The sequence below is a fragment of the Panthera onca genome, chromosome B1, assembly GCF_046562875.1.
Source record: "Panthera onca isolate mPanOnc1 chromosome B1, mPanOnc1 haplotype 2, whole genome shotgun sequence".
NCBI classification, from domain to species: Eukaryota; Metazoa; Chordata; class Mammalia; order Carnivora; family Felidae; genus Panthera; species Panthera onca.
The window spans coordinates 134682616-134708557 of record NC_138342.1 but is presented as its reverse complement, the minus strand read 5'-3'; the positions used below and the strand labels follow the sequence as shown (position 1 = coordinate 134708557).

The window sequence follows — 25942 nt, the reverse complement described above, 5'->3', positions numbered from 1 at the left end:
ACAAGAAATTTCTACCCAGAATATAAGAATAATTTTATGACTCAATCATGCAAAAATCATGGAAATGCATATTAAAACCACAAACTGAGCTAACACTACATGTCAATTAAATGAACACAAAATAAGAAAACTGTTCAAATCAAATGTTACCAAGGCTATTGTACAGCTAAAACTTTCACATACTGCTGGAAGGAATTGAAAATGGTGTATCACTTTAGAAAGCAGTTTGTAATTTTCTTAAGTGAAGCATACACAAATCAAGTGATGTGGCTTTTCAATTCTTAAATATTTAACCAAGACAAATGAAAATACATTCTCCAGAAATACTTGTATATAAATGTGCTCAGCAACTTTGTTTCCAGTAGCCAAAAACTGGACACAGCACAAGTGTCCAAAAATTTCATGTGAAAAGAGGAACAAATTGTAGTATACTTGTATAATGGAATATTAGTCAATTAAGAAAAGAACTATAGGTACACTCAGTAATATGAATGGGTCTCAAAAATATCATGCTGAATTAAAGAGGTTAGGTGTTTTTTAAAGGACTGTATGATTTTTATTATATAACAGTCTAGAAAATATAATTTGATATATAGTGACTGAAAACACATTAATGGCTGCCTGAAAATGGTGCTGGAGGGAGGCATAGAATACAAGGGGGCCAGAGAATTATTGCTGCATAACAGAAATGTTCATTGTCTTGATTGTGTTGATGGTTTCACAGATGTATATATATGTTAAAACTGATCATATTATACAATTTAATAGTGTATACTTTATTGTATTTCAATTATAACTTAATAAGGTTGGGAAATAATAGAAATATGGAAGATGATTGATGAGAGAGAGAGAGAGATTGATTGATTGATTCTGGAAAGAATATTAAACATTAAATAAGACATGGTATTTTCCCTCATGGGACTTTTAGTCTCCCAGGGTTGATAATATCTGCACCAAGAGGTAAAAAAACAAACAAACAAACAAACAAACAAACAAACAAAAAAAAAAAACCAGATTCAAGTAAGCTTTCCAGGAAAGTGGGGGAAAAAAAATACTGCTTAAAACTGAAAGGAAATAAAATTTATTTTCATCTGTGTAACTTCAATAAGGTTCGTGTTAAGGAGAAGCGTTTGAGCCTTTATATTTGTGTAGAATTTTGACAGGTGGATCTTGCATAGGGAACCAAGGGTGAGTAGAGGTTACTTTAGATAAAAGAGAGGTCAAAAGTAAAATCTATGACTAAAGGACAGTGTGTTATTGCATTTCAAATAGTCCTTCATAACTTGAGTGTGACATACTTGTATGATCATTATGGGAAACTGAGGACATGTCATAAATAGCTGTTTAAAAAAATACTATGACATCGCTGGTTTGGTGATGAATGTTTCCTAATATTACCTCTCAAACCTGTGTTATTGAAAGGTTTAGCTGGTAAGAAAATGCTTTATATAAACATTGGAGAGGGTTACAGAGTTTGTGCGGTGGTGGGAATGTGAAAGAGGGAATAGATATGAGGTGTAAAGGAAGCTTGAATAGATCTTGTAAACTATTTAGATGTCAAGGCGGGAGAGGTTGCTGGACAAGGAAAGGAAAAGTAAAAGAAAACTCCAAACTTTTGTATTGGATAACCTAGGGAATGGTAAATCCCTTGACAGAATCTGGGATTTAAATGAAAACATCTGGTTTGACAGAGAGAAGTAGGTTTGGAACAGTGGAGTGAAGATTTTGTAATATCTAAGCAGATAGCTCAGTAAACACTTGAGGGAAAAGTCAGAGCTGGGGTATTTATGGGTATTATCTACACAGAAACAGTACTTGAAGGTGTGTGGAACATGAAGAAGAGCGATAAGGGTGAATTTTATCTTTTTCTATTTCAATATGCGTCTTTTCCTCTAATTTACAAAGGACTCATACGCAATATTTTCCTAAGTACAAGCAAAGAGATAAAATGGGAATTTTAGAAGAAAACACCCCAACATGTTTCAACTAATTTTACTGAAAACAGAGCATATATCGCCAGAGAGCTCTAGGTTGCTTTGCTTCCAGGTTTCTCTCTGGAATCATACCAGCCTCTTAGTTCAGGGTCATCTGGTGTGAAAGGGATGAAACCTGTAACGTTAAAGATATTGTTCAGTGAAGCACGCTATTGAGTTTAAGGATTGTTAATGACAAGAAAAAACTATCTGATGTCTAATAAAAACCAAATCCTCCCAATCCATTCTCCTTGTGTCTGAGCAAGGTACAAAATGCTGGCTTTGTTGAAGTACCCACAGGAAAATAAAATATATAACCATCACTATAATACCTGGGTCATTTCAAAGTTAACCTACCTAGAAAAAGAGTTTCAAGAAATCATTTGTAAATCCTTTCCCTACATTATCGCACACGGAGCAGAAGCTTACCAGTGGAGGGGCGCTCCCATTACTGCAACATTCTTCAGAACAGCACAGAGATTGATGGCATAGAATGTATCTACTGGGCTAACCACAGCATTTACAGATAATGCCTTGCTCAATATAGAAACTCTCTGGAAAAATGGAACAATATATCCTTTCATAAAATGTGCTCACTATCTTTAAAAGTGTACTTTTAATGGCATTTATATTGAAGAAATAGAAAAGACTGAGCACTTACAAAATATTGTACTATATCTTGGATAAATATGTCATATTTGTCTAATCTCACCTAGTCCATATAATTCTTACAGAAAGAAAGAGGGTTGGGCTGGAAACAGGATAAGAAAGTGACCTGGATGGTTTTGTTTTAAAATATAACAAAAGTACTTTAATATTCTTCAAATCATTACATTTCCATTAATGTCTTCAGGGTATAGTAAAGATAGCTATACCCATCTGCACATAGCTCGTCCTCCAAGGACTCGAAACCACTTACAATTTTTAATGCTGCAATTTAATCTTCACTAGCCTAGACATCATCACTATTCAAAGGGGAGTTCTATACTTCAAAACAATTTTCCAACTTATGAAACAGATATGATTACATAAAGACTGATTCACTTACTTCTGAAGTCATACCACCACTTTCGAGCAGCTTGATTACAAGGCGGTAGGGGCAGAGATATTGTTTTACCTTGACATAATGCGTTACATGCTGTAAGGACAATCTTTCACAATTTCCACAAGTAAGTAAACATTGTGCCCAAGTATAATAATCATACATTCTTATAACAGCTAGTATGTATAAACAGTTGAGAAGACAAATTAGAAAGTTTCTTGTGAGCTTGTGGGCACTGTAAAAATAAAAGGATTAAAAATGAGTTATTGGTATAAGGAACAAGTGCCTGGGAGCCCAGAGGCTATCATACTGTCTTTGGCAAACACCTACTTTTCTCTGGGTCCCAGTTGTCTTGTTTTCCAGGTAAATCTGTGGCTTAGAGGATGCCTAAGAGCGTTTCCATCATAGCACTTACAATCCCCATGATTCTAAATTGCTTGATGTAATAATGTACAGAATTAGGTAAAGAGAGTATGTCAGCGATGCTGCTATTAAAGAAAAGGATCTGTTCATTTTGTATACTTTGCTACCAGGGGTAGGAATAATATCATCTGCCCAAGGATGAATTCCACAACCTACATTTCCTCTTCATTACCTCTCAGTTGACTTGCTCCCTTTCAATAATGCCTAATTCCTTAGGTTCTTATTGAAAGAGCTTGTTAATTTCAAAAAGGCTCTCACACTTTCTGCTAATAAAAATGACCTAGGGAAATTTTTAAACAAACGGATTTTAGAGTTCCTAGGAGTATGTCCCTTTTCATAACTGCATATGGTTTCCGGACCATATGCTCTGAGATAGAACCATAGCTTCATCGCCGGTCATTTCTCGTAACTCTGAACAATGAAATATTGTAGTTCAGTCATTAAGATTCAAATCCGGGAGTCAAATGAGCCTACTCCTCTTGTTTCATGTGTCATAAAGTATGTCTTATATACTCTTCCCTCCCCAAACTTACAGAAATGTTAAAAATCAAAACTTTAAGGTGATAGAGAATTCGGAGAGGAAACATTCCCTTTAGAATTGGTAGAAAAGTGAACGAACAAATAAAGGTCTATAGAGTAACACTGGTTTTCAAGGCAGTAAGAAGATAGGACAAGAAGTCCAAGTGGAAGGAAAAGAAGATGCAGTTTTACATATCTAAACCAGATATAAAGCAAAACTCTGAGCCACTTGTAATTACAAGTTAGCTAAAATTTAGCTAAAGTCAAAGCATAATAGCCAAATTTTAATCATTTCTAAATAGCTCATTGTATGGACCTGAATATGTCCTATATCCTTCAGCCTTGTGACCATTCTGTACCAACAATATATATACTGCATTTCAAAATGTTTTCTCGATTTAAAAAGACTTGAAAACTATCTTAAGAATTAGATATATTAGCAAATACTGAACACTCTGTATATCTGAACTGTGAGGAAATGTGTGTGTGTGTGTGTGTGTGTGTGTGTGTGTGTGTGTGTTTTCAAGCATTCATAATTATAGTTACCCCTCAAATGGGTCATGGGTTTAAACTGTGAGGAGGGTCCACTTATATGCAAATTATTTTCAATAAATATATTGGAAATTTTTTGGAGATTTGCAACAATAAAGAAAAAACTCAAAGATGAAACAGATAGCCTAGAAACACCAAAAAATAATAAAAAGTTAGGTATTATTGTAAAAATATAGTATAGTATATATACAACATATAAGATATGCATTAATCAACTGTTATCGGTAAGATTTATGGCACTGGTAAGCTGTTAGTAGTTAAGTTTTGGGGGAATCAAAAGTTATATGCAGATTTTTGACTGCATGGGGAGAATCAGTGCCCCTATCTTCAGCATTGATCAATGGTTAACATTCTTCTTTAGGGTACGTTTCTCTAAGTAGGATTACTCCATCATAGAAGATGTACATTTGGATGTATACTGCTTTTGACCTTCAGGAAAATATAAATAGCATATCAACATTACATTAGAACATCTGTTCATCCACTTCTGCATGGGGCATTATCACTTCTAATCTAAGAACCTGCTAGGCAAAAATATAACATTTTAAATTTTACTTACTCAACTAGAAGCATCGAATATACTTTAATGTTTACTGACTATTGATATTCATACTGTGTAAATTGCCTGATTATGCATTTTTTCCACATTTCCGTTGTTTGTTTAACTTTTTCCTACTGTTTTCCAGGATTTTGTATGTATATTAATAAGTTAAGATTTTGCTATCTGCTATTTTATTACATATTGCTACTCAGTTGTTTAATAACATTTATGCATTAAGTTATTATTCTACATTACTTAAAAATGACATTTTAATCAAATAATGAGTTCCCATAAGTAGTTTGATCCGTATCTGTTCTTCATATACGGTTTATATTTAGAACCAGTTTGCTATCTCTTCATTTAGACTTGATATCTTGTTTGAAATTTTATATAAATTGCCCACTTTCACAAATATAAGCAATATGGAATAGTAAGGCAATCATCTAGATAACTCAATCCGAAAGTTACTTTGAAATATTCACACAGTTGAAGAAAAAGTAGATCTGAAATTCAGATTGTATTACTTACTTGTAAAATATGTTATTCAAGTTTGCACATTTGGGTTTGGAACACTTTTCATCATCCATTTTAAAAATGAATTACAATAATAATTGTTTTTGTCCAAGTTGTAGCCACATTAGTAATTCCATATTTACAAATGCCAAAATTAAGAATATATGATGGAAAGTTGGAAGATGGTAGTGATATTTTTAAAGGCTTTGTGATCAAATGTCCATCAGGGTAGAGAAGATCAAATACCTTTAAAAGAGAATTGTTACCAAAGGTGTATTTCTGTGCGTGGAAGAATAAATCCTGAAAGTAATATCTAACCTTTCAAAATAGCTGGCTGAAACAAAATGTACACTGAAATTTGGAAGGAAGAACTACTATTTTTACTTTCCTTAGGATGTTCAGGTTAACAACTGCACTCTAACATCAAAATGATTACGATCTCAGCAAAATTGATTATAACATTACATTTTGTTATAATTTTTATTATGAAACAATGCATAAGTCTACATATCTACCTTCTAATTAAAGGGGAAACTAAAGAGTTGAGTCATCATATGGACAATTCAGGCATAAAAATGTCTCAATTCAGCTGAACAATTATCTTAGAAAAAACATTTTCTTAGAAAAAACAAAATGGATGCTTCTTTGCTTATATAAATACTTATAAAATTATTAAAATATCTAAATTTTCATTGTTAACTCTAGTCTGCTTAAATAAGCCAAGAGATGTGAAGGAACTAATTAACAGTTTCTTTTAGCTGATGCAGACCAGGGAAGACAGTAACCAAAAAAACCTACTTTGAAGAAATTAAATAAAGAATGTTATCTTAAACGGTTGAGGGACAGAGCCATTTTGAAAACAATTTGGGAAAAGAAAACGGAAGTGTTTTGATTAAGCACGTGACATTCAGTTTTCAGCACAGGAACAGGTTATTGGTATGTATAGGAGCAAAAGGGCCCTCTGCAATTCCATGATAAAAGTGTGAATGTTAGTGTTAATCCTGAGTATCGTGGTTCTAATTTAGGATCACATAGAATTTTTCAGGATCTACAGGGACCCAAAGAAATTTTGTTATCATTCAATTCTCTCTTTTTCAATTGGTGTGTGTGTTGACCTTTAGGAAGGTGAGGAAGAAGCCAAGAGAGGTGCTGGGCCAGAGGGACACTCACTAGTGCCGAAAAGAAAAGGAGTTGCTTGAAAATGAGTGCCCCGGCTGGGTTTTCAGACATCTATACTGTCTCTCTTTATTTATCAGTGAACTGACCCAACGCACGTTATAAACTGTTGTGTTTAGCTTAGACATCTATGTATAGCCTGTAAAGGCTCGTCTTCATGCCTCTCATTCAATCCCATCTCCTTGCAGAGGGGAAAAATGGGTAAAATCTTTTCTATATTGGTGTGATACACAAATAAAATATGCTTTCTTTAGAAAATCTTCACTCACATTAAATAATATTCAAGAACTTTTGATCCCTACTCTGTGCAGGATTTAAGAATTAAATGAAGGGCAAGGCAACCCTTTTCTCTGAATTCATAAAGTTTACAGGCTAGTGAAGACGAGGTAAAAGAATGTGAATTTTACTGGAAGTTAAGTGGTCAGTTGGGAAGGGGGTCCTGCAATGGGCCTGGAAGTGTTCCTAAAAGCAGAGAGGAAAGGAAGTGTGTCTTTTCCAGGCACTGTGGGAAAAGAGAAAGGGAAGGATGTGTAATGATAGAAAAGTGGGAAGGATGTGTAATGATAGATAGTGGGACTGGAAAATAGACAAAGAGGAGAATGGCCCTTGAAGAAACTTCAGTAATATCATCAAATGACGTGCAGTTGATTTATTGGAGTATAAAAAATTAGCGTTCAAAACCGACCAAGTTAAAAGGAAAAATAAAAATGACTTCCAGTGCCTACACTTTAGAGATGAAAAAACTAAAGCAATAGATCTCATGGGATATTAGTGAAATCCCATCTGTTCCTTTCGAACAAGCTAATGTATTATTTTTCGATATAGGATGAGTGCCTGTGACCATTTTCAGAGTGATTTAAAAAAATTATGGTGTTGTAACCACTGGATTTTTTGAAAATGGTAATAAAATGCCTTAGCAATGCTTCCACATTTGGTCTCATGTTTTGTTTTGTTTTGTTTATTTCTTTTAATGTTTATTTATTTTGAGAGAGAGAGAGAGAGAGAGAGAGGCAGACTGCAAGTGGGGGAGGAGCAGAGAGAGAAGGAGACACAGAATTCAAAGCAGGCTCCAGGCTCTGAGCTGTCAGCACAGAGCCCAACCCAAGGCTTGAGCCCACAAACTGTGAGATCATGACCTGAGCTGAAGTCAGACGCTTAACCAACTGAGCCACCAGGTATCCCTTATGTTTTCGTTTTAATAATAAGTTATACAAATGTTTACATTTAATTTCCAATGTAATGTAACTGGCACAAAAAGTCAACTAAAATGATAACTTTAGTGACTGATTTATGTTGAGGAGGGATCCTATGGAAAAATTAAGTGTGCTGAACCACAAAATAATTTATTCTAAAAGCCAAAACAACAGAAAATCACAATATCATTGGCATCATTTACAAAGATAATTTTATATAACAAATATATTCTAGTCAGCCACTTGTTTTATGTTCATATATGTATAGTGATGAAAAAAAAGTAAGGTAGGATAAGGGCAAAGGAGTCCAATGAGTAGAGAGGCATTGCAATCGTGTATGAGGTCATCAGAGGGTCTGAAAGTTATATTTTACAAAGTCTTTCCATTGGGGAGTTGCTTTTGTCTATTCCTATTGAGACTAAACCGAAATAGGTAAGATCAACAGTGTGGACAATTCTCAAGAGGTTTTTGAAATAAATCTGATAAGAGTGGATGATGGCTTTTTTCAAGGCAATAGTAGTGGAAATGGTGACTTCCTTCAAAATTATTTCTTCAAAAATATACACAAATACTACAATATTATTTAACATATTTGTATTGAAGTATAGTTAACATATAGTTTTGTATTAGCTTCAGGTGTACAATATAACGATTCAACAGTTTTATACATTACTCAGTGCTCATCACGGTAAGTATACTTTTCATCCACTCTTACCTCCTTCACCCATCCTCTTGCCCACTTGCCTTCTGGCACTAATACAAATATTTTCTTTAATATGTTGATTTATTTAATTTTAATTAAAATACAAATATATCTTTAATATTTTAATAAATTAACTTGATTAATTTGATTGATTTATTGAATTATAAAAGTGCAGCTATTTATATATAGCTCATTTTTCTCAAGTCTCATAAACTTTAAATATTTGTCTCAGATATAGAAAGTGTTAAGCATAAGTAGAATCCAACTTTTCTCCTTAAAGACTAGTAGACATTTTCTTGCATTTTATCCCATTTCGTGTTTCTTTCTCGTGCCACACTTATTTTCGTTTTACTTCTGAATAAAATAGCTATGTGTCTTCAAAAGAATGTGCCATTGACATTTATAATCAGTTATTTTCTCTGAGAGATGAACTGTGAGGTTTATGATCCTTGATGCTTGCTTTTCCTCTGAAGAATGTCATCATTCAATGCTCTGTTTTGTCTGGTTTTCCTGTACCAGTTTTGTCCCAATTCTGGCTTTTTTTCTTTCTTTTTCCCTCCTATGGCAATGTCTAGCCTTTGTGTATTTGCTTATCATGTTATCTTTAAATTTTCTTTTTCATTGAATTAATACATGTGCATCATTTAAGGAGTCTATTAGTTCTGTCATCCTTAAGATAAAGAGCAGTCCCTAACCCCCTTGATGCTGGTGCACAACTGTTGTCTTCAGACCTCCCTTTCACCATCACCCTGGGGATTCCCTTCACTATCTCATTTGTCTGCCTCATTTTCTGGGGCCTCTGGCCTTCTCTTTTCTTCATTTGTTATCCAATAGCTTCCTGAAAAAAGGTGTGAGGAATATACAGTTTTTCAGTCTTCATATGTCTGAAAATATACTTATTCAATATTTTCATTGAATGCCTTCATTAAAGGCATTGATCAGGTATTTTCTAGCTTCCTGCATTGCTATTGAGAAGATCTTAGCCATTTTGATTTTTGATCTTTATCTGCAAATATTTATGTATTCTAGATAGTAGATCCTTACCAAACATGATTACCTCTCTTTTTTGTGGGTTGTCTTTCCACTCTTGATAGTTTCCCTGAATACCGAAAGTTTTAAGATTTAATAAAGTTGATCTATTTTTTCCTTTTGTTGTTTGTACTTCTGGTATCATATCCAAGAAACCATTATGAAATCCATGATCATGAAGATTTCTTCTGATCTTTTTCTTTCAAGATTTAATAAAGTTTATCTGTTTTTCCCTTTTGTTGTTTGTACTTTTGGTATCATATCCAAGAAACCATTATGAAATCCATGATCATGAAGATTTCTTTCTGATTTTTTAGTTCTTATGTTTAGGTCTTTTATCCTAAATATCCTAAATAATATCCTAAATAATATCCTTTTATCCTTTTATCCATTTTGAAGTGATTTTTATATGTGGTGTGATTTGCATTTGGATATCCAGTCATCTCAGCACCATTAAAAAGATCATTATTTCCTCCATTGAATATCTTGGCCCCTTGTCAAAAATCAAATGCCCATAGTATACAGGCTAATTTCTGGACTAGTGATTTTATTTCATTGGTCTCTTGGTCTATTCTTATGGCATATTGCATAGATTACTGTAGTATTGTAGTTAAGTTTGGAAGTTGGGATGTTTGAGTCCTCCAACTTTGTTCTTTTTGTCAAGATTGTTTTGTCTATTCAGAGTGTCTTGCAATTCCATAACAATTTTAGGATCAGTCTTTCCATTTCTGAAAAAAAAAGGTCACTGAGATTTTGATAAGGATTGTACCAAATTTGTAAACAGCTTTGGGGCACTGTCATTTAAATGATATTAAGTCTTCCAATCCATGAACACAAATTTTCTCTTCATTTATTTGGGTCTTCTTTAATTTTTTTCCAGCAATGTTTTGTAGTTTTCAATATACAAGTCTTGAATCTCCCTGATTAAATTTGTTCCTAAATATTTTACGATTTTTGATGCCATTGTAAATGTAGCTATTTTGATAATTTCACTTTTGGTTGTTCATTGTTGGTGTATGAAATGTCTCTAATTGTTTTCTGTTGATCTTATATCTTGTAACTTTCTTTTTATTTATTTAGTTTTTTATTTAAAAAAATTTTTAATGCTAATTTATTTTTGAAAGAGAGAGAGAGAGAGACAGAGCATGAGCAGGGGAAGGGCAGAGAGAGAGGGAGGCACAGAATCTGAAGCAGGCTCCAGGCTCTGAGCTGTCAGCACAGAGCCCGAGGCGGGGCTCGAACTCACAGACCAGGAGATCATGACCTGAGCCGAAGTCGGATGCTCAACTGACAGAGCCACCCAGATGCCCTCTTGTAACTTTCTTGAATTCTCTTTTTTTCTTTTTTCTTTTTTTTTTGGCTCCAGTAGTTTTTGTGTGAATTCTTTAAAATTTCTATGTATAATATCATGCCATGTCTGTGAACAGAGATAGTTTCACTTTTCCATGCAAATTTTTATTTTATTTCCTTTTATTAACTAATTGCTCTGGATAGAAATTCCAATAAAATAATTGATATTTGATGAGTATGCTAAGAATGGCCATACTTGTCTTCATCCTGATCTTAGGGAAAAATTTTTTAATGTTTTATGTTTCAGTATGATGTTATTCAGCTTTTAAAATAAATGCCGTTTATCAGGTTGAGGAAGTGTCCTCATGTTTTTAGTTTGAGTAGGTCTTGTTACATGTGTTTTTTTATGAAAAGATGTCAGTTATTTTCCTGCATCTGTTGCAATGATAATATTTTTTTTCCCTTTTCCATTATGTGGTGTGTTCAGAGTTTGGTGTGATATTGAAATACATCATTTAATATTTCTATAAAGAAAGTAGACATTTTTCATTGATTCCCCCTGGGTTTCGTGTAGAGATGTTTAGTGTAGAGTTAGACCCCAAAATATAGACACTATTGTGGATATTGAAGAGCGGCCTTTGACCTACTGATATACTACAACTAAATGTTGTTACTCTCCCATTATCTTACCAGCACCCCTTCATGCTGTCTGTGCTAAGACCAGAAATGCATGTCATTTCCTTCACAGACATTTTTCTGCAGTTCTGGTTTGGGATACAGCATTTTTTCTTAGTAAAATTTGAAAATGAAAATTATTGGAGAACCTGGGTGACTCAGTCAATTAAGCATCTGACTCTTGATTTCAGCTCGAGTCATGGTCTCATGGTTTGTGAGATCAAGCCCCGCGCCAGGCTCTGTGCTGACAGTGCAGAGCCTTCTTGGTATTCTCTCTCTCCTTCTCTCACTGCCCTTTCCCCCCACCTTAAAATAAATAAATAAACTTAAAACAAATAAAAATGAAATATATACAAAACTTATATAGAAGAAATACATCTATTCTTTACACTTGTTAAAAGGAGAGTCAATTAGTATTTTATTTTATTTTTTAAATATTTTGAGAGATAGAGAGAACAGGGGAGGGACAGGGAGACAGGGAGAGAGAGGATTCCAAGCAGGCTCTGTGCTGCTAGCACAGAGCCCAACTTGGGACTTGATCTCAGGACCATCAGATCACAAACTGAGCTGAAATCAAGAGTCAGATGCTTAACCAACCTAGGTTAGGCATCCGGTGACTGAATTAATATTTTATATAAAGATTGTATCATACTTCTTTCATTATTCTGAATTGGGGAATATATATGTATATATTTTTTAATTTTTTAAAAATGTTTATTTACTTTTGAGAGACATAGTGCAAGCGGGGGAAGGACAGAAAGAGAGAGACAGAATCTGGAGCAGGCTCCGGACTCTGAGCTGTCAGCACAGAGACTGACACGGGACTTGAATCTATGAACCTTGAGATGATGACCTGAGCCAAAGTCAGTAGCTTAACTAACTGAGCCACCCAGGAGCCCCTCTATATGTATACTTATAAAAAATTTTATTAGGATGAAGTAATTTGAAGTTTATACATGAACAATTGAAATATTGGGTAAAAATGGCAAAAGTTTACATTTTGAATGTTATATGTATTAGAGAATACGGCGAATCATGGTGTGATGCAACTATACAAGGAAAGCTAATGTGAAATTTTTTGGGAAAAAAAAGTATTCCAAGAAGTGATAAAAATCACTCTCATGGAGATTCTTCACATTATATGATTTATCATAAGGGTTTATGAGGTTATTTCTCCAACTATTAGAAATGTGCTTAATAAAAATTCTGACCTTGGGTAAGAATTTGCTTTTTACCCTGTATGTACCATATATGTTCAAGTACATACATGAATGCAAATATACATATCCAAATATTCTCTTACACCCATCCACGCATTCTCTTCCCAAAACTCATTAAGTATGATATTGACTTGATTTAACAACCTGATTTTCTGCCAGCCTCTCTTTTTCTTGAGCCTCCAAAGATTCCCTGATAAATAAAAGACCAAAAGTTGCTTATTTCTTCACATCCAATTTCCCTTAGAGCCATAAATATCTCCTATTGAGAACTAAGAAGTAATGAATACTGGGATTTTCTCAGTTGAATTTTTTACTTTTGTTTAGTGAGGATAGCGAGACAGAAGCAGAAGGAAACCTGGTATTACTTTTGAAAATTGATGTATAGTGAATTTTTGAAAAATATTAAAGAAAACATGCTATCTAAAAGCAAGATTTGAAAAATCTACCTGAAATTTTTAAATGTCCTTAGCTAACTAAAGGATACCAAGAAATCTAAAATGAAGGTTAGTGGTTTTAAAACTAACCTATGCTAGAGTCACAAATTTGGCACTGAAGAATGTCTTTTGTATCAATTGATCTGCAGATCCTCAAAAAGAAATGCTCTAGTTTGCCAAACCACAATTTAAGTTTTGCTGCTGTTGTTAATCTATTCTAACAGGATTCTGGTGGTAAAATAGAGAAGTTTAGACACTATATTACCTTACTGAAACATGCATTATTTTGAAAGAGAGAGAGCAGGCACATAGGGGAGGGGCAGAGAGAGAGGGAAAGAGAGAATAACAAGCAGGGTCCTCACGGTCAGCGCTGAACCCAACGTGGGGCTTGAAATCACACACCGTGAGATCATGACCTGAGCCAAAATCAAGAGTTGGACACTTAACCTAAGCCTGGGACACCCAGGTGCCATGTAACATGCTTTAAATAACCTGTTTATTATTCTATGAGACCAAGTCACCTCTGAGTTTCTTGGTCTTTGTCGACACTACTACTGACTCATGTGTCCTCTGCTGGAAGAAGGTTTCAGTTTCCTTCTGGTGTGAAGATACAATAGTTGACTCAAAGAGCACTTTGCGGGGCATCTTGGTGGTTCAGTCGGTTAAGTGACTGACTTCGGCTCAGGTCATGATCCCACAGTTCATGGGTTTGAGCCCTGCATCGGGCTCTGTGCTGGTAGCTCTGAGCCTCTAGTTGCTTTGGATTCTGTGTCTCCCTCTCTCTCTCTCTTCCTCCCCCACTCATGTTCTGTCTCTGTCTCTCAAAAATAAATTAATGTTTAAAAAAAAAGAGCACTTTGACAGTAAGCACTGTATAACAGTGCTTGCTGAATATTATGCTTGATAGGCCTGTCCTTGATTCCCTTCCCCATAATAATGAGTTTTGTTTGGAATTATAATAAGTTATGAACAGCATGGTTTAGATCATCATAAACATTTGATCATCTTTCCCCTTTGAAAAAAAATGGTACCCCACCTCAATCTTTTTAAAACACGTTTGTTGCACCTTCGTAGTAATGTGACTGTATTTTATGTCTGCTTTTTATATTAAAAAAATAAATAGAAGAAATTAAGACATGTTATGTAGTGTATTATATTTGTTGATTTTTGTATGTTTGAACCATCCTTGCATTCCTAGAAAAAAATCTCACTTCATAATGTTATATGATATTTTTACTATGCTGCTGGGGTCAGTTTGCTAGTACATACTTTGTTTTTTGAGGGTCTTTGAATCTATATTCTTAAACAGTATCAGTCTTCAGTTTTCTTTTTTTAAGATGTCGTTGGCTTTGGCATCAGGATAATGGCATTCATAGAATGAGCTAGGAATGCACTAGGAAGTTCTCTCAACCCTTCTGTTTTTAGAACAAATTGAGAAGAAGTGTCTAGTAGAAATTAATTATTTCACCAGTGAAGCCATTTCCTTCTGGACTTTTCTTTGTTGGGATTTTTTTGGTTACAGAGTCTTTTTACTTATAGGTCTGTTGTGATTTTCTGTTTCTTTATGAGTTGGTTTTGGTAGTTTTTGTGTTTCTAAAAAATTGTCTATTTTATCTGTGTTACATAATTTTGGCAAACTATTGTTTGTAGTATTCTTGTATTTTTTTGTGTATTTCTGTAAGGTCTGGAATAACAGTCCCCACTTTCATTATTTATTTTCATAATTTCAGTCTGTTCTCTTTTTCTTTGTTGATTTGTTGATTTTTTTTTCAAAGAACCAATTTTCGGTTTTATCAAATCTCTATTTTTATTTCTATTCTCCTATTTTATTGTCTGTTTTAATCTTTAGAATTTTATCTTTTCTTGCTTTCAGTTTAGTTTGCTCTTTTTTTCTAGTTCATCAAGGTATAAAGTTGTTATTAATTTGAAATTATTTTTTAATAGAGGCATTAATAGCTATAAATATTCATCTGAGCACTGCCTTCGCTTCCTCTCATAAGTTTTGATATATTGTGTTTTTGTTTTCTTTCACTTCTAAATATTTTCAATTCCCTGTGACTTCTATTTTGATCCTTGGTTGTTTAAAATATGTTGTTTAATTTCCATATATTTGTGAACTTCTGTATTTTGTGAATCTCTCCAGTTATTCATTTCTAGCTCCATTCCATTGTGGTTGGAGAAGTTACTTTTTACGATTTCAAACTTCCAACATTTTCCAAGACTTTTTTTCTGACCTAATATTTAATATATCTTAGAAGCTCTTTCATGTCCACTTGAGGAAAGTGTGTATTCTGTTGTTACGAATAATTTTCTGTATATGTTGGGTCTAGTTGATTTTTTTTTGTTTGAATCCTCTAAAAACATTCTTCACCTGCCTCAAGTGTTAAAGACAGATTGCCAGCAATGTGAAAGTAAACAGAGAACAGGCATTGCAGTCACCTGTTTCAACTAACTTTGTGGATTTATGTGTTAAAATGAACACACACACAAATAAAAATGGCAATAAACATTCATGCATCATTGTTTCAGGAGGTTTCAAAGGGAGCAAATGGAGATTTCATTTGCCATCAGTTTTAATCAGACAGATCTAAGATGCAGGTTTTGACATAGTAGGTTGATTCACTTAGTAGGTTATACATTTTTAAAGATTATTAAGTACTATTATATAATAAGACTAGGTTATAAGTCTTTAGTACAAACATATATATTTTTTTTTAATTTTGAGATAGAGAGAGAGAGCATGAGAGGGATAGGGGCAGAGGTAAAGGGAGGGGGAGAGAATCCCAAGCCAGAATCTCCACCCTGTCAGTGCAGAGCCGGACGCGGGACTCAAACTCACAAACTGTGAAATCGTGACCTGAGCCGAAGTCAGAGGCTCAATTGAGCACCTAGGCGCCCCTACAAATATTTTTCTTCTTAAAGACTTTATTATTTTAGAGCAGTTTTAGGTTTATGATAAAATTGAAAGGAAGGTACAGAGATTATAATCCCTGACCCATGATTAGACTCCCTCATTATCGGCATCACTCACCAGTATGGTACTTTTTTTTCTTTTACCAAAAGTAACCTACATTAACACATAATAGGCACCCCAAGTCCTAGTTTATATTGTATTTTTTCATGGTGGTGTATATTTTATGGGTTTGGACAAGTGTATAGTGACATGTACTTAGCATTATAGTATCATACAGAATAATTTCACTGCTATAAAAATCTTATGTGTTCCACAGATTCATCCCTCCCCCCCAATCCCTGACCATCACTGATTTTTTTTTACTGTCTCTATTGTTTTGCCTTGTTCAGAATATTGTATAAATAGTTGGAATTATACAGTATGTAATCTTTTCAAATTTACCTCTTTCATTTAGCAATATGCATTTAAGTTTCTTCTATGTCTTTTTATGACCTGATCATTTATTTCTAACACTGAATAATATTCAATTCTTTGGATGTATCACAGTTTATTTATCCATTTGTCTGAAAAACATTGGGTTGCTTCTCAGTTTTGTCAGTTATGAAGAGGGCTGCTATAAATATTTGTGTGTAGGTTTTATGTGGATTTAAGTTTGTAATCTTTTTGCATAAATACCAAGGAGTTGCTGGATCTTACAGCAAGGTATACTTAGTGTTTATGAATCTGCCAATCTGTCTTCCAAAATGACTGTACCATTTTGCATTCCAGCACCAATGAAAGAGAGTTCCTATCGCTCCATGTCCTTACCAAATAATTAAGACTTTTTCAAGATGGTGCCTAGGAATGGTTATCTGTATAAAGCTCCTCCAAAAAATTTAAAGTTGAGAAGCACTGACGAAAGACATTATTCACAGGTATTATTAGAATAGTTATTTGAGTAACTAATTATATTCATCCATCTGCCCATTCTTTTGAGAGAAAATGAGTGACTTCTTATCTATAGGCAGCTGCTGATGAGTTCTTGATGGCTTTTTCAGTTGTGTCTATTTTGTGTGGATCATATCATTTATTCCAAACAAGAAGCCAAAGACTTTTTGAGGTGGATATTACCATTAGTCTTAGTTTACAGAGGAGAAAGTGAAACTTTGTGAGGATGAGAAAAGTACCCAATGAAATCCAGAAAGCAAGTCGATAATTTTGGCCAGTTAAACGCAGCAAATATAGCAGCCATTATAACTTTAATATAATTGCAAAAAGTTTTGTTTAACACTGTCTTTTTAAAAATTTCTATCAGGTTGTAATTTTTGTATCTCTCAAATTATCATTCAGCATATCACTTTTTGTTCAATAGTCCAAGTGATTCTTTTCCTTTTATCATGAGATCTAATATTTTCCAGAGACCAAAGAACTGCACTGAGAGATTCCATCTATTAAGATTTTACATAAAGTACTGCAGTTTTGTCATATAAGGTTTAAAGTGTGTATGACCTGATGGGTCTTATCATGCTGATTAATGGAGGACTTAGTAATAGAGAAATTTGGAAAATTAAGAATAATTTTTTAAGGGCACCTGGGTGGCTCAGTTGCTTGAGAGTCTGACTCTTGATTTCAGCTCAGGTCACGATCCCAATGTCATGGAATGGAGCCCCGCCTTCAGCTCTGTGCTGAGCAGAACCTACTAGAGATTTTCTCTCTTTCTCTCTCTGTCCCTCTCCTTGACACATGCTCTTCTTTCTCTCTATAATAATAATAATAAAAATTCTGTAGTATCACTTGAACTGGGTTAATTTTGACCTATATGTCTGGAAACTATATTTTTTTCTTGAAAAATTTATACATATATACATATATATATATATATATATATATAGTTACAGTTATATAGTTATAGTTAGCGCTGTCCAGCTACTGATGTACAGCCCCCTGCTATCTTCTCGCCCATTAGTATCAAATGAAGTACAGACTGAGAGGGAATTGTATTTTGTATTCTAAGATTGTTAAAACTCACAAGCCTCCAAAAGCTGACAAGAAGTCATTCGAGAATGAGTAGTAGCTTGGGCATGGGAAGAACCATGAATGTGTCAATGCACCAAAAACTTAATGAAGAAAAAAACAAGACAAGCTGCTACATAGGCCAAAGACAAAGAGGAGCAGAAGCTTACAGGAAATCAATTCTTATCCAGAGGCATGTAGAACCAAAAGGAGGACAACAACACCTTGGACCATATTTTGGTACACAAAATTCTTTAACACAGCATCATTGGAAGGACACTAGCATTGACTAAACTTGGTGTTACAGATGAATTATTAAGAATTCTGAATAATTCAGTGTGAATTTTAAACTGAATAGGATGCTTATTCTCAAAATCAAGTGGTAGTTTTATTTTCTGGTTGTTAGGCAAAATCACCGTTTCATTATTCAAACTTATTTTTTCTCAAGATCATGTAGAGAATACTATCCTGAATAATAAGACATTTGTAAATTTCTACCATTTTCTTCAATATCAGAATTATTGAAAAGCTATCAAATGTAAAATCAACATCAGTTTCAATTGCAAAAAGAATGAAAAAAAGGGAGAGAGGAAAAAAACCTTGTGTGGATCACAGTGGTAGGAGAGAGACAGTGATTAGCCATGCCCTATTAATTATGCATGGTATCCTAGCATCAAGGAGATTTGCTCCTCAATCAAATTTTCAACAGTTATAATTCATTACTACTTTCAATAACTTAGGGAAACTAGTTTATCTGATTGCAAAACTTAACACAGCCTCAGAAAATTTATTTGTGTATTTTTTTGCACTCAGGTAGAAATACTACCTATATCATGATCAGTTGTTGAAATTATCTGGACTCCTGACTAAGAATCATGGCTTATTTGCTTCTAAGAATTTTACTTCATTTATGGTGTGGGCTATTCTGACTGCAGCCATCAGAGACTATCTGGCTACCTCTCCTCCACAAATAATAATGACTTCAAAAACAGTGTGCCAAGAAATGTGCTCTCTCTCCTCCCATAGAACACGGAATCCAGAAATTCCCTCAAGTGCAAGAAGAAAGCTGAAAGTTTTGACATTATGAATTTGGTGAAAACTCACCTAAAGGTCCTGATGTTCTGTTTTGTTTTGTTTTGTTTTTTAAATATATCTCTGGGTTAATGGTTCTATCTAGCCTTCTTTTCTTGTGAATAGACGAGCTGTATTTTTCAAAGGTAGCAAAGCCCAATTTTGATTCATGGAGAGTAATAGTTTGACACGTAGCCTTCTCTGGCTTCCCACTCCCAAACCTCATAAACTTCTTTACAAAGACTATTCTTCTAGGTTACTTAGATGTTCTTTTGACAGAATTGGTCCAAATTGGTTCTGCTGAGCTCCCCAAAGGTACATAGTGCATCATGACCTTTGCAGCTTTCTTATGGATGCAGTCATGTCAAACTTCACTGAGGCTTGACAGAATTAGTTCTGCTAACCCTGACAGGGAAGGTTTTCACAACCAGCATACAGAGCTCCCTGCTTTGCCTAAAATAGCAATCTTCTTTCTTTCTGGGTCCATATATGTCTGTGATTTATGCCTTAATGCTTGTTAATATCAGTACTAGGCATTCGTGCAGCTATTGCCATAAACAGAAAGTAAATCATGCTTGTCTTTCTTGAAAAGAGAAAGATTACAGTTGTTCACTGTACCCTGTATTCACAAGGACTTACTAATCTCTTGGTCAGGGTCACCTATAAAGCAATGACCAAAATGCCGTAGGAAAGTAAGTGTAAACAGGCAAAGATTTGGTCAATGTTATTTACCTTTCCCCAGGGAGTAAAAAAAGAAAGCACAGGTGTTTGCATTGGGCTTCTACAGAAACTGAAAAAAAAAAGAAAAAAAAGAACCTTTGAAGAGAGAAGGATTTTTAAGATGGAATGTTAGATGTCATATCTCAGAAACCTGTCTAGATTTTCCTATCAGCTATGTGTAAGCCCAAAAATATAGAAAAACTAAACTGTATTTTATCTTAATCTCAAAGATAATATCATAAATGGAAAGCACCAGGGTTCACTGTCATGAGCTATGAGTTCTTAGAAAATTCCTCAGATTCGTTAATTCAATGAATGAACTTTAAATCAATTTCCATATCCATCTTTGATCATTTTTTCTTGTCTCTTGATTAGGTAAAATAGATATTTGGATTTTTATAATATTGGAATTTGGATGGTTCCTATCAATGATTTTCTGTACCCTGCTTTAGTCCCCGGTCCCAAATATAACTTTTAATATAACATGACAAGTGTATTCTTCTCTCTGAGTGAACAGCCAGACTATCCCACAGATTTTTCTTCAGCAATCCAGAATGTTAATAGCTGTGTCTCATCTCTTTGTCTTATAACATGGACCTACATACAGTATGACAGACAGTGTTATCTATTTGGTGCTGATTAGATAGAAAAATTACCCAATAACCACTACCCTCATCACATATGTGTCCTTGCACGCATACATATATTGCATCAATGTCGTGTTCTGGCAGAGGGTTTATCTCCTACTGTGCACAGAAGAATGTATTTTGCAATTTTGTATTGTACATAAAGAGGTAAAGTTAGTGCTTGGCAATGTCATGTTATGGTTAAATAATGAAGGTAGCCAGGAAGAAGGAAGAAAGAAGAGGATAAATCATATGGGAAGGGTTTAGTCCTTCACTTGATCTTTTGAACTGATTTTGAACCCCACTGAAGAGTGGAGACAGAGATACTTGTGGAAGTCTGGAGTGATTCTGTGTGTGTGTGTGTGTGTGCACACGCGCATGTGTGCACAAAATGTGCCACAGAGGTTGCTTTTCTCTCCTACCTCTGAGCAAAGCCCAACTCAATTGAGCATCAAAATGATGGCTTGATTGAGGAATGCGCCAATACCTGTCTCCTGACAAAGACACCAGCATTCTGTCATGGGGTGTGGCATGAGATTGCACACAGCTGACAGGGATCTTGAGCAGGAGTGGGAACAGAATTTGAAATAAAAAATGCAACACCATTTACATTAGTACCCCCCAAAAATACTGAGATATCAATCTAATGAAATGTGCACAAGACCTACATGAGGAAAACTACAAAAGTCTGATGTGCTTCCTAAAGGCTTGTAGGCTTGTAGGGCTAATATAATTCTGCTAAGCACTGTGTACTTCATGCACACAAAAATACATTAATCATTGAACATTTAATAAACTAAATCTTTGTATTTAGCACTTTTCAGAGTATGATGTTCTGAACAAACTCCATGTTATTTTATATAAATAGTCTTCTACCAAAGAAGTTTGAAAATCAAGAAGTACTGTAGATGATTACAGAAAGTCAAAAAAGGGAGGAATAGCATAATATCTCAACACTTGAATCTGTAAGACCTAAATAACAAAATCATTTATTTTTACCATTCTTTTAATTCTGGCAGACCATGTGTTTATCACTTTTCCTCATTTCATAAAAAAAAATGTTAGTAATAAAATAAATACACATTTTCGCTCCATTATAATCTCAAAAACAATAAAAAGCAAATAAAATGGTGAGTTGTGCAGCCTATTAAATTTATGAATTCACACGAGATAAAATTATTGGAAAGACATTGCCAGGTCCTGAATCCTCAGAAAACGCATTGCTTTGATTTTGTACTATATATATATCTAAAGCTCTGCTTTGTGGTTTGATAATTAAGAAAATTCTCAGAGCATAGGGGTAACACTAGTTGGAATTGATGGTGAGAAAGAAATGAAAGTCAATGTGGTCTCTGGACGTGGCTAAAAACGCAATGCTCATACCTCTGGCATCCAATTAATTAAGCACTTCAATTAATCAAGCATACTAAAAATTCTTTCTACTCTTAAAAATGGGTTCAACCTTGGGGCTCCTGGGTGGCTCAGTCGGTTGAACCTCTGACTTTGGCTCAGGTCATGATCTCACGGTGTGTGAGTTCGAGCCCCGCGTTGGGCTCTGTGCTGACAGCTCAGCCTGGAGCCTTCTTCGAATATTGTGTCTCCCTCTCTCTCTGACCCTCCCCCGTTCATGTTCTGCTCTCTCGGTCTCAAAAATAAATAAACATTAAAAGAAATTTAAAAAAAATGAGTTCAACCTTGATTTTTGAAAATATCGGAGAAATCAGATAAAATTTTCACAAAAACCCAGTAAATGAAAATATCTTAAAAATCTCTAAAATTGCTTTAGAAATAGTTATTTTAGAAAGCTGAAAGGTAGCTTAAGTAGGCTGGCATTCCACTTATGTAGAAAGCCAAGTATATATGGTGACATATTTGTAACAGACAAGAAAGCTAATTACCTTTATTGCTATCCCAGCCCCTCTCCTGGGTGAAAATCTGTTTTGTTTTGTTTTTTTTAAATTCAATAACAACACTTGTTTATTCACTTGTAACAGATCCCAACTGCACTGAAACTGCATGCTAAGTTACTGTTGGAAAAATTAACGTTTAAATACTTCACCGTAATTATATTCTAGTCCAAACTGTTTGTTTTATATTCCAGAAGCCATTGTAACAATGGAGCTTCTAGTGTCGTTAAATATTATGACTCTTATTAACAAATACATGTTTGAAAATATTTTAGTAATGAGACTTAAAAAATTAACAGGATATTAAAAATATTCCAGTCTGGTAATTTTAAGTGTATATTGACAGTGTTGATTTGTTGGACTGGCACACAAGAGCTGGCGCCTACGGGCTGGCAGAAGCTGATCGTACACATCTCTTCTAAGCTCTTGTTCAGTGGCACTATGTAGATTGATTGAAATCAACCATGATGAGAATATTTATACAATGGAAATCTGCAAGCACTCTAAATTAGGGGACTTTTTATGGTTTACCAACATACCAGTGGTGATGTAAAATATTGCTAACTAATAAAATCCTATACAGAGTTTTTATTTTTAATGATGTGAGATCAATGATTATTAGAACATTTAAATTTTGATGTCCGACTATTTTCTATTTTATGATTTCCAGCAATGAGGCTGAACTTCACCTCCCATATCTTTACATTACTAAGTAGTTCATAGCAGCCTTTTTCATATAATTCATTTTGACAAAATGTTGCTTTATATACACATACACCTGTACACACACACACACACACACACACACACACACAAAATTATTTTAGGTTCATGGCAAAATTAAAGAAGTACAGAGATTTCGCATATATTTCCTCCCCAATACTCGTATAGCCTTCCCTATTATCATCATCTCCCAGCAGTTTGGTATATTTGGTACAAGTGATGAATCTACATTAATACATCATAATTATTGTTTTTAATGTTTATTTAAATTTGAGAGAGAGAAAGAGCCTGATCAAGTGAGGTGCAGAGAGAGGGAGACACAGAATCCGAAGCAGGCTGCAGGCTCTGAGCTACCAGCAGGGCTGACACAGGGCTCAAACCCACAAATCAGGAGATCGTGACCCGAACCAAAGTTATACGCTTAACCAACTGAGCCACTCAGGTTCCCCTGAAGTAAATCCTTTACATTACAATTCACTTGTAGTGATGTACATTCTGTTAGTTTAGACAAATGTATAATGGCATGTATCCATCTTTAAGGTATCATACACAGTATTTTGACTGCCCTAAAAATCCTCTGTGATCTGCCTATTCATCCCCTGCCCCACCCGTTGCCCAGGCCGCAGAGACCACTGATCTTTTACTAACCTAATAGTTTTGCCTTGTCGGATTGTCATTTAGTTGGAATCACACAGGATGTAGCCTTCTCAGATGTGCTTCTTGACTTAGTAATACGCATTTCGGCTTCGTCCATGTCTTTTTATGACACATTAGGCCATTTCTTTTCAGTCCTATATAATATTTATATGTTATTGAAATCATATTTCAGTGTCTGGAGATACCACAGTTTACGCACATACTTAAGGACATTTTGGCTGCTTCTCAGTTTCGGGAATTGTGAATAAGGCTTCTATAAACATCAGTGTATAGGTTTTTTGAAGACATAGTTTTCAACTCTTTTGGTAAATATCAAGGAGAGTGATTGCTAGATTGTATGATAAGATTACATTTAATTTTCTTAGAAACTGCCAAACTGCTTTCCAAAGTAGCTGTACCATTTTGCATTTGCACCAGCTTCACATCCTTGCCGGGATTTGGTGTTGTCAGTTTTCTGGTTTGTCCATTATAGTAGGCAGTAGTGGTATCTCATTAGTGTTTTATTTATTTATTTTTCTCTTTTTTTTTAAATATGAAATTTATTGTCAAATTGGTTTCCATACAACACCCAGTGCTCATCCCAACAGGTGCCCTCCTCAATGCCCATCTCCCACCCCCCATCAACCCTCGGTTTATTCTCAATTTTTAAAAGTCTCTTATGGTTTGGCTCCCTCCGTCTCCAACTTTTTTTTTCCTTCCCCTCCCCCATGGGTTTCTGTTAAGTTTCTCAGGATCCACATAAGAGTGAAACCATATGGTATCTGTCTTTCTCTGTATGGCTTATTTCACTTAGCATCACACTCTCCAGTTCCATCCACGTTGCTACAAAAGGCCATATTTCATTCTTTCTCATTAGTGTTTTAATTTGCTTCCCCTAATGACGTATGAGATGGAACATGTTTTCATATGCTTATTTACCATCCCTATATCTTCTTTGGTGCAGTGTCTTAAGGACTTTGCCCATTTTTTAATCTGGTTGTTTGTTTTCTATTTGATTACCAGTGTAATGCTTGTCTAAAACTTCTATTTTATTTTTAAAAAGACTTCTATTTCATTAAAGGGTTTGTGTAACATTAGTATTATTTATTCTTCAAATAACTGGTAGATTTTGCAAGAGAATCCATTTGGACCTTTGTAAATTATGTTTCTTTTTTATCTGGTTGCCTTTTATATTTCCTCTTTACCTTTACATTTTAGCCCTTTGAATGATGTCTCTAGGCATGAGCTTTGTAGAGAAGATATTTTCCAGTTTTATGTTCTTTGAATTTTTTGGATCTTCAGTTTAGTGTTTTTCACCATTTTGAGAGAATGCACAGACATTATCTCTTCAATTTTTTCTTTTTCAATTTTTGGTTCTGTTTCCTCTCTCTTCTCCTGTGAAATCCTAATTATATTGATGTTCAACTATCTGATGTCCCAAAGTACAAAGTGTTCTCTTCTTTATTTTGTTTCCTCTTTATTTACTTCATATATTTTAATCTGGGTCATTTCTATTGGCCTGTCTTCAAGTTCGCTGATTCTTTATTTGATTGTTTCAATCAGATGACTCTCTTGAAGCCATTTTTCATCTGTGTCACTGTATTTTTCATTTCTAGTGTTTCAACTTGACTCTTACTTATGGTTTCCATTCATATGCTGAATTTACCTATCTATTTATGCACAGTCTGAAACTTTTCTATGAGAGCCTTTATGAGATTAATCATAATGGTTTTAAATTCTCTGTCTGATTGTTTAAATTGTTATATATAAGTATGATTGTTTGGATTGGTTTGTCTCTTGACAGCAGAGTGTCTCTTGATTTGATTTTCTATGGTCATTTGAATTTTGGTTGAAGGCCAGATATCACATGTAGAAAAGTACAGACTAAGAGATTTATGCCTAGAAACAGGCGCTCCTCTTATTTGGTTAGGTCATTTACTATAGGGGCTGACAACATTATAGTCAGGAGTATATCTGAGCTTGTGTTCTGTTGTTGCTATGTTTAACTTCAGTGTAGTACTGGCTTGCATTCTCTGTGTCTACAGCTTTCAAGGGCTCTATACTCTGATG

The 25942-nt window shown here is 34.5% G+C and overlaps 1 long non-coding RNA gene across 1 annotated transcript; it reads right to left on the bottom strand.

Moving 5' to 3' along the window:
* Positions 1-1976: 1976 nt before the first annotated feature.
* Positions 1977-3431, bottom strand: LOC144616025 (uncharacterized). Its single transcript, XR_013554878.1, has 3 exons — positions 3346-3431; positions 3022-3250; positions 1977-2109 (listed from the first exon to the last, which is right to left on the bottom strand). It is a non-coding gene; the product is annotated as an uncharacterized LOC144616025 (long non-coding RNA).
* Between the last annotated feature and the right edge of the window lie 22511 nt (positions 3432-25942).